The sequence below is a fragment of the Manis pentadactyla genome, chromosome 5, assembly GCF_030020395.1.
Source record: "Manis pentadactyla isolate mManPen7 chromosome 5, mManPen7.hap1, whole genome shotgun sequence".
In the NCBI taxonomy this organism is placed as follows: Eukaryota; Metazoa; Chordata; class Mammalia; order Pholidota; family Manidae; genus Manis; species Manis pentadactyla.
In genome coordinates this window covers 105,586,984-105,600,694 of record NC_080023.1, presented here as the reverse complement: position 1 = coordinate 105,600,694, position 13,711 = coordinate 105,586,984, and the positions used below count along the sequence as shown (strand labels likewise).

At 34.1% G+C, this 13,711-nt stretch overlaps 1 pseudogene; it reads right to left on the bottom strand.

Annotated features, from left to right (window-relative positions):
• Positions 1–12,313: 12,313 nt before the first annotated feature.
• Positions 12,314–13,711, bottom strand: part of LOC118908931 (bifunctional heparan sulfate N-deacetylase/N-sulfotransferase 3-like) — a 151,047-nt pseudogene continuing 149,649 nt past the window's right edge.

Sequence of the window (13,711 nt, the reverse complement as noted above, 5' to 3'; positions counted from 1 at the left end):
CACTAGGTGACGCTGTTACCCTGTTATTTAAGTCTGTTTAAAACCCTAGAAAGCTTTAAGTTAAATACGTTTGTAATTGTGTCTGAATGTATACATGAATGTGTAGGTGATAACATGAAAATGCCAGCATACATAATATTTCTACCAACCTACTCTCTGGACATCAGTTTTATGTAATAAATATGCACAGTGAATATTGAAAACCTTAAGCTTCTATGATAAAGTAACAACTTTCCCCAGATGTGGATTCTAAGAATACAGTAGAAATCATAGAACTTTTTAATATTTGAACTTGATGTTTAGGTTTTTAAAAAACTAAATCAAGAAATTTAATTAATTTCTTATTGTCTGAAGAATTTAAGTTGATACATATATAATGTGGAGTATATCAAAATAGACAATAATTCTGTTGGGAGAAATATGTTGCTCAATCAACCAGAGGGCAAGGATGAAAATCATATTCATTTTACCTGTTGCAGTACTTGGCACATGGTAGATGTTCAATGAATGTTAAATAAGGAAGTTGGGATGATGAAAGAGGAAAAAAAGATACTGGGGATTTATACAATGTTCACAAAGAAAAGCAAATTGCATGTTAATATACTAAAGCAAAAATGACAGGTGTTTTTTGGCCTTGGGAATATCTTACCTCTGTCTTTGCCAAAAGTTTTAAATTGAGGGTGTTTTTTTCCTCCTGTAGGGATAGATTACAAATGTTATAATGCAAATTATTTCATAGAGAAAATTTTATAATAAACTTTGGAACTGATCCCTATATTGGCATAGATCTTCACTGTCTTTAATCTCAATATTAGAGATTTATAGTCTTAATGAGACAGTAAGCACTATATTGATGAATTTCTATTTGATCCTCAAAGAACTGACAGGACAAACAACGCCCTCTGAAAAATTTTAGCTTGAGCTGAATCTAGAAAAATCTTAACATTCTTTTTTTTTAAAAGTAAAATAAAAAGATTTCAGATGATATATGAGAATACTCCAAATTACCGTATAAGATGTTTTAGTGGTTATTTAATTCATTCTAGCTAAGTAAATTTATAGAAACCAAGTTGAATTAGAACCAGAGAAATGACTCATATTTCTTAATTTAAAATCCCTTTCTTTGTATGGTAATTTATGTAAATTGCACTATGTCTTAGAAATCAGAAGAGTCCTAAAAGAAATCCCTGGAATTCATAAGTTTGATAAAAGTAATAAGAATTTTTGAACACTCAGTTATTTTTTAGGCACTGGACTGTAAAGGCTGAGAAGGTCTAAGGGGAGATTATATGAAAGGAACAGACACAAAAGTGGTTCTGAAAACAACATTTATTAGTATTACCTTGTAATAATAATAGCTAATATTTATTGAGTACTTATATGCTCATTCAATAACTCATTTTATCCTCACAACAATTGCATGTAGATATACTATGACTATATTTAACAAGTGATTAAACTGAGGCATAGAGAAATAATATAATTAGCTTAAGGTTAGATTTGGGATTTGAGTATAGTCTGACTTGTTCAGAGACCACATTCTTAACTGGTGTTGGGTTGTAAAGGAAGAATGACATTAGGCATAAGGAAAATATAAATCTGGGTTCAAATCTTAAATCTTTGACTTGGTTCTAACATTGGGAAAGTTATTTATCCTTTCCTAACCTGTATCTTCACCTATAAAAGGAAGCTAGCCATATTTCCCTTTTAGTGTTATTGTTAGGATAATTTTTAAGAATAGTCTGGTAAATAGAAAGTACTATTTAAAGATAAGGGATTTTTTTTTTTTGCCTTACACTTAAAAATTATTTTGCTAATTTTAATTCTTTATTAGGAATTCGTTGTTATTTAAAGTCCAAATTTATTTCTTGTTATTTAGAAGATAGTGTTGTCTTTGTATGATTGACAAAATATTTATCTTTGTTAATCAAATTTATTGATATGTAAAAAGTTATACTTTCTCTAACACAAATATAAGAAAATATGCAGTGTTAAAACTGTCATCCTTTGCCTTTTTTCCCCAGTTATTTATTGCTAAATTAATTCATTTAACAAATATTTTTGGAGCACCTATCATGTGTTAAAAGTACACACATAAATGTGGGGATACGTTGATGAAAGAAAACAAATATATCTGCCCTCAAGAAGTTCATTTGAGTAGAAGAGAACAGGTGTAATAAAATCAGTTATTATACAGTTAGTTATAAGATTATAGGTGCTATGGTAAAAACAATTAGATCAGGGTAATGGGAATCAGGAGTGCAGAGGGAAAGAGATGTTGGTATTGGCCTTTAAGAAAGATGACATTTGAGCAGAAACCCATAAATTACAGGAGTTATCCATGTGGGCATATAAAGGAATGTCAGCACAAAGACTTTAAGATAGTCAGCAAGGAAGTCAGTGCAACTGTTGCAGAATGCGAGAGGGGTAGGAAGAGGAACTGAGGTGTGGATGGAACTGGATGTCAGATATGTAAGGCCTTGTACTCTGACTGAAAAGGAGGCCTATTGCAGGATTTTTAATAGCAGATTCCTCTGACTTAATTTGTAAAAAGGTTACTTTGGGTGTATTGCTGACAATAGATTATAGGGGACAGAGATGGAAGCAGGGAAGATACCTAAGATAAAAATGATGTTATCTCAAAACAGAGTGGCAGCAGTGGAGTTGGCAGGAAGTGGGTTGGTTTTGGATAGAACTGAAGATGGAGCCAAGAGGATTTCTTGGCAGATTGAACGTGGAGTGTGTTAATCAAAAGAGTGACTGTACTAAAATATTTACAGATTCTTCCCACACTCAAGGCAATATTATACAAGGACATGACTCGTAGGCTATGTCCACCAAGGATGGAACAGATTACTTTGGAGAAAGATCAGAATTTGCAGTTGTGCTCCATCTGAAGATCAAGCCTATTAGATTACTGTGCCTACCTCTGGCTTTTCTTGACTGAGGCAGCCTATCAATAGTCTCAACCCTGGTTTGGTCTTTTTCCATGAGTCTCCATTGTGGCTAACTGAACCTGGGATATAATGCTTATAGAGAGGGTATGAATTCCATAACCTATAACCTGTGCAGAAATGCAGTTTTCTCTAGTTTTTAATAACTTCCTTAATAAAGATATATTTCATCACTTAAGGGAGTTTAATATCTATTTTAGGAAAACACAGTCAAATTCAAGATTCTTCTCTCCCTTTCTTCTCAAGGTGGTCGTGACAATGGCCACAAGGTGAGTGGGTGACACCTGGGCTTCAGCCATCATCTGCCCTCTGCTGGACTTGGATGAACGTCATCAGGTTCCATCTTTGGTAAGTGGCCTCTAACTTCCATGGGCTGGGCTCCTCCCGTGCCCTGAAGTCATGAGTCTGGGCACGCAGGTCATTAGGTGTCCTCGTGGGCCCAGCTGCCTGAGCCTTTGGATCTGAAGGCCTGTTCTTAGTGGTTTCTGCAGCTTCCATGGAGAAGGGGAGCTTTTACGTGTTCTCCTGTGCCACTGTGGAAGCTGTGCAGCCTTTGGCCACATATGCCTAGAACACCATGTGCTATTTTTGCTATTTTGCTCCCACACCATTAGTGGGCAGAGCACAGAGGAGGTTGCTGTTTGGCAGAGTGTTATATGGAAGTAGGAGACAGCTTTGATTAGTCTTAGATCCTCAGTCTTAAAGAAGATCTCTATCCTATCATTTACAGGACTAATCCTCATGTTTACCTCTCTTCTCACTTCCCAGTCAGGAGTAGAATGGGGAGGTGAGAGGAGGTGCAGTCTGACTCTCCATCTGTTTTCTTTCTAGTCTATTGTTAATGTGTAAGTCTTCTTGGTACTCAAACTATTTCCATGTCCTATGCCAGCAGCTCTCACACTTTTTGGTCTGAGGATCCTATTACATTAAAAAAAATTATTGAGGGCTTTGATTTATGAGAGTTATATCTGTCAATATTTACTGTATCTGAAATTTAAATTGAGGAATTAAGAAATATTAACTAATTTAAAAGTAACAGGTAAAAACCCATAAGATCACTGTTCTAATGAAAAAATGTTTTTCCAAAAAAAAAAATTAGTGAGAAGAGTGACATTATGTAACATTTTTGTAAGTCTCTTTGATGTTTGGCTTAGTAGAAGACACCTGGATTCTGGTATTTACTTTTGTATTCAGTCTATTTTGATATGTTGTTTGTTGAAGTATATGAAGAAACTCTGACCTCATAATGTGTATTTAGGAAAGGAATGTGTATATTTATAGCATTTTCAGATGATAGCGGATTTTTTTTGATAATACAGTAACACTTGACAAGTGATATTTTCTTAAAGGATACTTAAAATGTGGAATCTGAAACCAAATCAATGAGCTTTTCATTCTATGCTACATGAAAAACTGTTAGTTTATCTTGTCCTATGAATGGATCCTTTACTATTCTAATGATTGTGTCTATAGGGATTTGGTAACCTTATGCACTCAACATTTGGAAAGTATTTGTCCACTGAATTACTAAGATCTCCAACTGTTCATGTTTTTTATGTAATATTGGAAAACCATGTTTGTTAATATCACCATCATATTTCAACAGAAAAAGTATTTAAATGTTAAGCTCTTTCTACAAAATTCTAATTTTCACTTGAAAGCTCAAATTTTATTATTGGCCCCAAATACTGTCAGTTGTTTTTCTTGAAGTGACAGGCTCACTTTATTCATTTTCAAAAAAATGTCTGACAGTTACTCAGGTCTGAATAACCATAGTTCTGTACCAGTCATTCTTTCAAGTAAAAATGATGTTTGATGAGTAGCTGGCTTTTTTTTTTTGTTTAAATAAACTGAATTAAAATTTAAAAACTCAAGTTACTCATTCAATTTGCAACTGAACAATTGCCTAAGTGCTTTTCCTTGAGATATCTATCTACTTCAGTATGTAGCAGAAATACATTTACTGCTTAAATTTGGCAAACCAAGAAATAAATATAAAAGGTAATTGGAATTATGGAGGTAATCAACACAACTCAAAATGGCCCTTTTACTTCACATTTTGTCACAGAGAATACTAAAAAGACAGGTACTCCAAGGATGACATTTAATAATATTAAGATTTCTTACTGCTTTATCAAGGACATTCTTAAGTGAAACCAGCTTTTTAAAAATGAGTGTGGAGTGTGTGATGGTGAAGAACACAAGGACTGCTAGTACAGATTGATGTGACTGCCTTGATTTAAGTTAAAGCACAGAAGCTTTACCCACTATTGCTATTGCAAAATTGGTGAAAATATCAACACAATGACAAAGGAATAAATAAATTACTATCATTTTGACCTTGCAGACCCCCTGAAGGGGACTTGGGTTTGCAAGGGTCCACAGACTGCACTTTGAGAACCATGCACATAGTACTTCACTGCAGCGCTAAGTAAGGCTCTGCACCATGACAGAGGTCTTACCTGCTAGGTAATCTCCTGGGTAACATACAATATCTGATGCTACAGTCAGCTGCTACTTAGATTTCTTATGTTATCTCCTCACCAGCTTGGACACTGTTGATGCCGGGGGTTTTTGTTTGCGGAGCCGAAGAATGAGCTTCACAAACAGTCAAGGTAGGAGAGCAAGATACAAGCTTTTATTTAGAAATACAGTGAAAGGACAGAGCTCCTGGCTCACGCCAAGAGGGGACAAGAGAGTCCGTAGTGGTGCATTGTCTAGGGGGTTTTATAGGCAGCTGAGGATTTTTCGAGAACATGAAAAAAACTTAGGGTTGTGGACTTGTTAAGTGGTCTCTGAATATTTAGAATTAACTCAACACAAACAACTTCCTGCTCTGATGATTTCCCCCTGAGACACCAGCATGTTGGTCTGGGGGCATATGAAACAAGGCCACCTGCTCAGCCCCCAAGGTGGGCTGAGGCATAGTTTGCTAAAGAGTAAGTGAAGAATTTCTAACATCTTAACTTCTTGGGTATTAAAATGCAATCTTATCTTTAAGGTGGAATCCTTCCTGCCTTTTACTGTGTTGTTTATGCCTGGGCTTACTTGCTAAATTAGTTGCCCAGCTTGCAAAATCACTTCATCAGATCTGAAGGGGGAAAGACAGCACATAGGCCTGGGTCTTTTAGTATGCTAGAGTGAACCTTACACATGATTATAAATGGTTAGCATAATAAAACATGTGCTACTCTTCTTTATCTGGGGAACATTAACTGGTTTCACTGAAGAATGATTCTAGAGCTCAATGTTTTACCTAGAGTTTTAGCAGGGGGGTTTTCCTTGCATGTAGTTACATGGCTCTGACTGCAAATATCCCGCCCTGCACCCTCTGGAGGCCGTCACCCTACTCTGACTACATCCACGGTCCCTGTCTCACTGTTAGTCCTGAATATTTAGACTTATCTTTTAAAAATAATAGATTATTGCTATTGTGATAATGGTAGTACATGTGCTTGGAAATAAACATTCAAATATTTCTTCCTGGTCTCACATTTCTTGTAATTACAATCCCTGAAATTACTTGACACTAGTCACATTTATCAAAGAACTCCCTTTTACCATTTTGAGTTGTGTTGATTACCTCTATAACTCCAATTACCCTTTATCTTTATTTCTTGGTTTGCCAAATTTAAGCAGTATCTGTTGGCTTCCCACATGAAGGATGAGACATTTAGCTTATTTTTATTATTGTTCCTCATTTTCATTCTTGCTCATCTTCCTAATTTTTGAAAATACACTTATATTTTTATTTTTGTTTCTAGTTCTTTTTTTTATCATGTTTGTGGCTTTAAATAATGTACTTAAACATAGGTCCATTTCTGCTGAACTTATCACGGGCCAAAAGCAGGCCAGAGTGTTCTCCAAAGAACTAAGGAAGGAGAGGTTGAGCTACTCAGCCCAATTTCTGCTTCTAGTTTTACCATCTAGGTAATTCATGGCTCCTACCCTGTGGCAGAATGTGTGAGAGACAAAGAGAGTCAAATATTACAATTAACTGATAAAATAAAGCAAGGGGAAAAGTGGCTACCAATGATCATATTTGACTTTTGTTGACAGATGGGGAAATTGAGGCCCCAAAAGGAAAAGTGACCTACCCAGTGCTATTAGTTAAGAACAGGTATTAGACTATAGTCCACTCTATCCTCTCTGTTATTCCCATGTACTGAGAACATTCCTGTAATTACTTGGGAAGAGAAACAGTGTGGTTTTATCAAGTTGACTATAGGTGGGAATGAGCATTGTTTAATGTTATATTTTCACAACAACTTTTCTTTTTATAATTACAATATTTAACTTTTTATAAGTATGTCAATTTATTCATTTGTATAATAAATAAACTTTATTTTTTGATAGTTTATGTTTCATGGGCCTTTGAAAGTTTTGGTTGCTTTGAAGGACTTAAGTTTTGAAAAGATACACTAAAGCCCTAAAAGCATATAGAATTTTGAACTTGCATTTCTGTTTAAAGTGTTTTAGACTGAAAAAATTCAGATTCAGAATATTATTCACCAAATAGAGAAAAGAAGACCAATCTCCTCTGGTCCAACTGTTTAAATTATGAAAAATAATTTAAGAGCAAGATCTGGTTTCCATTTCAGTTATTGATTTGAAATACAGCATTTTGGCATCAGAAATGTAGACAGCAGGCATTTCCTGCACTTAATTTATTCCCTCATAACCAAGAAGCAGCTTGATGTAGACAGTTTTATATAAAACTTGTCACAGATCCTGTGCATTTTGGAAATGTTTCACATTTCAGTCAGTTTTCTGTATGGTAAAATGTGGGTAAATAAATTCTTCCTAACAATATCTTGGTGACTTTATGTTGTGAGTATTTAATTTGTAAAATTTGCTTCGACTTCCTTGAAAGGGATTGCTAAGAAAATATTTGTCCTGAATCTGGCAAGTGAATGTCTTTCTTAAGTGCTTATTGACACTAGTCATGATTCCTCTTTCTTTAAGAGATGTTCCAAAGGAGATGGTAAAAATATAGCTGGTTCCAATTTTAGTCATTTATTAATCTTTGTATTTATAACTTTTGGGAATAGACTGAGAAATGATAGAAACTCTTAATCAAAATAGATTAAGACAGTTGTAAGATTAATGAAAGAAGGTGCAGGAGAAAGTTAAAAAATACATTTCATTGTATTAATAAATGAATAAATTCTTTGTGACATTTGTTAAGAGCACTGACTATCTAGAGAACTCATAAACAACACACTGAGGGTGATAAATGGCAAGAACTAGCAGTAGCACTGGATGGGGCAAGTGTCCCTGAAATTCTGTTAAGTACCCTTTGCCACAGGTGAGAGGTTTATTCAAAGTAGATTCTAGATTTTCTTGGCAATGGAATCAGTGTCACACTGTGTCTTTAGCTTTCAGTCTCAAAGGTAAAACTCATTCTTAAACTTACAAAATTTAGTCTACTCTAGGAGGTAAATATTTCAAGTCAACACAAATAATTTTATTTTGAGGATTCTTTGCTCTTTGCATGACTGCCAACTGTTTGGGGATGGGTGTGTGCATGTGCATGTGACAGGGTGGGCAGGAAGAAGGCCGCAACTGTATTCTAGGTGGTGACCAAGCAGAGTCAGCTTTGGCAGAATAGAACTCAGCTATAGAGCATAATTTGAATTCTTACTAAAATAATCTGAACAGTGCTGGCCATTTCTTCTAGAAATTGCAGTGCTCATATCTCTGGGAAGCATAATAATGTAAGTAATTAGAAGCCACTAACATTGATAGGGTTGGTTCATTAACTAGTCATCAGCTGGTCCTGGAGGAGATAGAGTAAGAATAACATATTTAGATAGAAAATAGGGCATCAAATGCATTCCAGATTGGAGAACTTGAAAGTTTTCCATGCATGTCTCCATTTTGAATTATATTAGTGGTATCTATGTTCTATAACCACCTCCCACTCTGTTCTCAGACAAACACAAACAGCCAGAGACCTACTTATTACCTAAAACCACAAGGCCCAAACTCTTGGTTTTCTTATCACAGTTTATTGTTGTTCATTTGAGGTACCATGCTACTATCAGAATTATATCCAGGTTTTTTATTTAAAAAAAACTCAGAGAAAAAAATGTTCCCAGTAATTTTCATTCAATGTGAATGACAAGAATATTATAGCTTATAAACATTGAAATAATCATTTCATTTCTTCCTGAGGAAGTTTCATATTTTAAGTAATGAAAAAGGAATTCTACACAAAGCTAGTTTTAATCACTTTCTCACTCAGTCTTTTCTCATGTGTATTTATGTTACTTTCAGAATAGCATAATAACCTGCTGGAGTGTAAATATAAAAAGCATTCATGTCCTCTAGAAGTTGATGTTGTCTCCAAGGTACACTGAGTGGTCAAAATCCTTTCAACGGTTTGCTGCTATAGCTGGCATAATAGCTGTACTGTGAATGAGTAAATTTTGGTATCATACCCTTTCATTAGACAAAGATGCAGTATGTTTTCATCATAATCTTAAGGTCTGAGTTGTTCAGCTGACTCAGCTTACCTAGACAAAATTATGCCATTAACAGCATTGTTTAGAATTTTAAATATACATCTCATCATTAAAACATAAGTGTATCAGTTTTTCTTTGTGTTTTTTTTTTTATCAGTAATGTTGTCAAAATGAAACATGATACTGTATGTAGCTACTAGGGTCCATTCTCACTACGTTTGACCCTATATGGCAGTTTTCTTAAATTAGTGGAAAGACTATCTTCATTTTCCTAGCGTGTTGTACATGTGCTGTTTCAAAACAGGCAGCAGTAAACACTGGAGACTGAATTTGCCATGTTGTCCAAGGGACTGTTTTTTTCTCCAATTCTTTCTGCTAATAGCTGGTTTAAAAATTAGTATATCATTTGGGTATATAAAACTTATAAAAATTATAACTACAATGTCATTTTAAAACTTTATAGTAAATGGACAGATCTCAAAATTTGTTTTCTAATTACCAAATGACTGATAGAGTTAATATACTCACATTATAGTGACAATGAAAATATTTGGGCTATAGATTTTTCTTGTATATCTTTTTTTATCTAATCACAGTTTTGAAAATACTTTCTAAAGGCTTATGTAATCATAGCAGGGAATTTACTTACTACTTAAAGTTTTATGTCTACAGTACATTTAAAAATTAAGTAAATGTAAGCACAGAAAATAAGTATGGCATTCATTTTTTTAAATACTTTACTAATCATATAATCATTTAAAAATATAACTGTAAATATATTTTAAGAACCATCCCTGGCTTATCTTTGTACTCCCTTTATTTAATTAGTAGATAAGCCATAAATATAACTATGTTCTGCTGTCTTCCACGAGAGTGATGTATGAAGTATTCTAAAAAAATGGAACTTGGCCCTGCTTATTATTTTCTGCCTTGTATTAAAAATATCATTGCAAATGTAAGATTCAGAATCATATATTAATTTGTTTTTGTTGTAAATCTCTACATTACACAATTCCATTTTGAACTATCTGGTAGTTTTCTATAATTTAAAAGTAAATAACATAACATACTACCTAGAGAAACTGTCAGTTTTTATTTAATAGATTTTGTTCTGGGGAACATAAAAAAAAGTTGTTCACATTTAAAAGTCAGTCTGTTTCTGAACATGACACGTACCTCAGATTCTATGCAAGTGTGTCTGTAAAACCTGTGAGGAAGACAAGAGTAGATATGTAGCTCACAGAAAGGGGATGTAAGTTTTCAATGACGTACCTTCAGACCCTACAATTTCTCCCCTTTACAGGATTAAGTCTGTATACTTTACATTATTATTAACTGTATTTCTATACTCAGTGCCTTTCTATTTACCATCCAATGGCTTTACAACATATCTTTCCGTATAATGATTACATAATGATTACAGAAGAATTAGTAACTTTTACATAAATGCACTGAACTATGTTATGGAAAGTCACTTTTTCTGCTATAGCACTTAATTGTATTTGATGCAGAGAAAGCTCATATGTAACTTTTCCACTCTGACCTAGCACAAATTATAATTTATAATTCTTTCTAAATACTTCTGTGGATTTATATTTTGGCAAGCATTTTTCATGGGTGCTATGCCTTTGACATTTTATGCTACATTGTGATGTTTATTTTGCTTCTTGTTTTGTAGGACACTTTATAGAATAAATAAGAAAACATTGTACAGGCAAACAGTGTTCTAAAAATCTACAGAGACACAATCTTAGTTGATATATATAAAGTGTAATATTACTATGAAATGGAACAGTTCTGCATTGTGTTTGATATTTATATTGGTTGCAATTGACTTCCACATGAGTGCACAGTAGTCTACAATCCCACAGGCTCCGATGTGGGTAAGAGAAAGGCCATAGGCCTCAAGACTAGTAACAGATATTTTTCTTTTTTCATTTTTTTCCTCATCATCCACATGCCAGCACATGGAAGGAACTGTATTCTCTTTTCTCATTTGAAGAGGTATATATATATATATATTATTATTATTTTTTTTTTTTTATTGAAGGGTAGTTGACAACAGTATTGCATTACATTAGTTTCAGGTGTACAACACAGTGATTCAACATTTATATACATGATAATTCTAGGTACCAGGTATCACCATACCAAGTTGTTACAATATTTTGACTATATTCCTTATGCTATACATTACATCCCGGTTACTTATTTATTTTACAATTGGAAGTGTGTTTATATATATATATATATATATATATATATATATATATATATATATATATATATAGTGAGGGCATCTCTCATATTTATTGATCAAATAGTTGTTAACCACAATAAATTTCTGTATAGGGGGGTCAATACTCAATGCACAATCACTAATCCACCCCAAGCCTAATTTTCGTCAGTCTCCAATCTTCTGATGCATAACGAACAAATTCTTACATGGAGAACAAATTCTTACATAGTGAATAAGTTACATGGTGAACAGTGCAAGGGCAGTCATCACAGAAGCTTTCGGTTTTGTTCATGCATTATGAACTATACACAGTCAGTTCAAATATGAATATTCATTTGATTTTTAAACTTGATTTATATGTGGATACCACATTTCTCTATTATTATTATTTTTAATAAAATGCTGAAGTGGTAGGTAGATATGAGATAAAGGTAGAAAACAGAGTTTAGTGTTGTAAGAGAGCAAATGTAGATGATCAGGTGTGTGTCTGTAGACTATGTGTTAATCCGAGCTAGATGAGGGCAATAAACATCCATGTATGCAGAAGATTTTGAAGAGGTATATTTTTAAACAGCCTTTTGGTAGCTTCCAGAAGTTTTGGGAGAGGAGAGTGTTACATGGAAGATGGATACTCAAGAAGTCCTTTCTCTGTGCTATCTCACCTTCTGCAGCTCCTGTCTCAGCCAGGATGGCAGAGGCTGCCGCAGTTTGTGCAGCAGCTTTGAGAGTTCCACGTTGTGATCTCGATAGTAGCTTGATAGAAATGCTCTGCTCTGAAGTGTGAGGAGATAAAAGTACATTTTATTTTGTTTATTAAAGTACATTTCATATACTTTGATGATGTTTAAATCTGTATCAAGTATATTGTACCTGGATTAAAATTTATGTTAAGCATATGGACTATTTATTTATCACAGCATAAATACTGTGTCTCTGTTGTTCAAAATACACACTCTACATACATACATACTAGGGAAAGAACTTTCATATTAAACATGACTTACTGTGCAGAATTAAATGTTAAAATAACTAGGTTGTTTTGCTAGAAATATAGCTGTAACAACTGATTGGGTCCAATACTATGTGCTATTAAAATCACTCAAACTTTGGAGAGTTAGTTTAGTAAATTTGTAATATAAAATACTCCTGTCATCATTAATTTATATTAGATTTTGAAGGTTGAGAAATCTTTTAAGGAATATACAAAACACTCAGGGCTAAAGCAGTACTGGGTTAAGCCTTAAAAATTTAGTAGGTAAACCAGCTAAACATAACCTGATATATTTGCACTCTTTGACCCAAGGAAGGAAAAGAATACATTGTAAACTATTTTGACTTGGAGGGAGGTTGATTTCTCTTCAATAAGGTACAATACTTCAATAATTCAAACTGTTGAAAATGGAAAGGGCTGTGTTATGAGATGGCATGTAGTGGGTTTGTGTATACTTTCAATGACTATTGGTAGGAATGCTGTGAAGGGGGGATTTCTGCCTCTGTATCTATACCTCCCTGCTTTAGAGTATTCTTAGATTTTTAGTTGGGTTGAACCTTCAAAAGTCTTTAATTTCTTCTGCTATTTTTTTTTAAGTGTCATATCTGGTACTCCATTTAAAATGTTATAAAAAAGTATCTGTTATTATATTGAAAATTTCAATGTAAGCTAGTGATTTTTGCAGTAATCATAATCATTGGAGCTAGACTGGACATTTGAGCTATAGTCTACCCACGACTGTGACTGAGGGAGAACCAAACCTTTGTGTGATTCAGTTGCCAGTGGGTCTCATTTCTCTATTTTTGGTCTTCCTCAGTCATTATTTCTAAACCACCTATAGGCCCAGCTGGCATACTCAGGCCAGAAAGGGGCAGATAAATTGTATTTCTCAGATACCACATCTGGAGCCTGATCATTGTGCACTTCCATGCTGCCAGCCAGACCTGGAATCCAGTGAGGAGCCTAGGTCTGTGTGTAGAGTCTCAGTTCCTGAACTTCCCATTTTATTCTCTCTTAATGTCTCACTTCACATTGTTCCTTTATGACTGAAGCCCTGCTT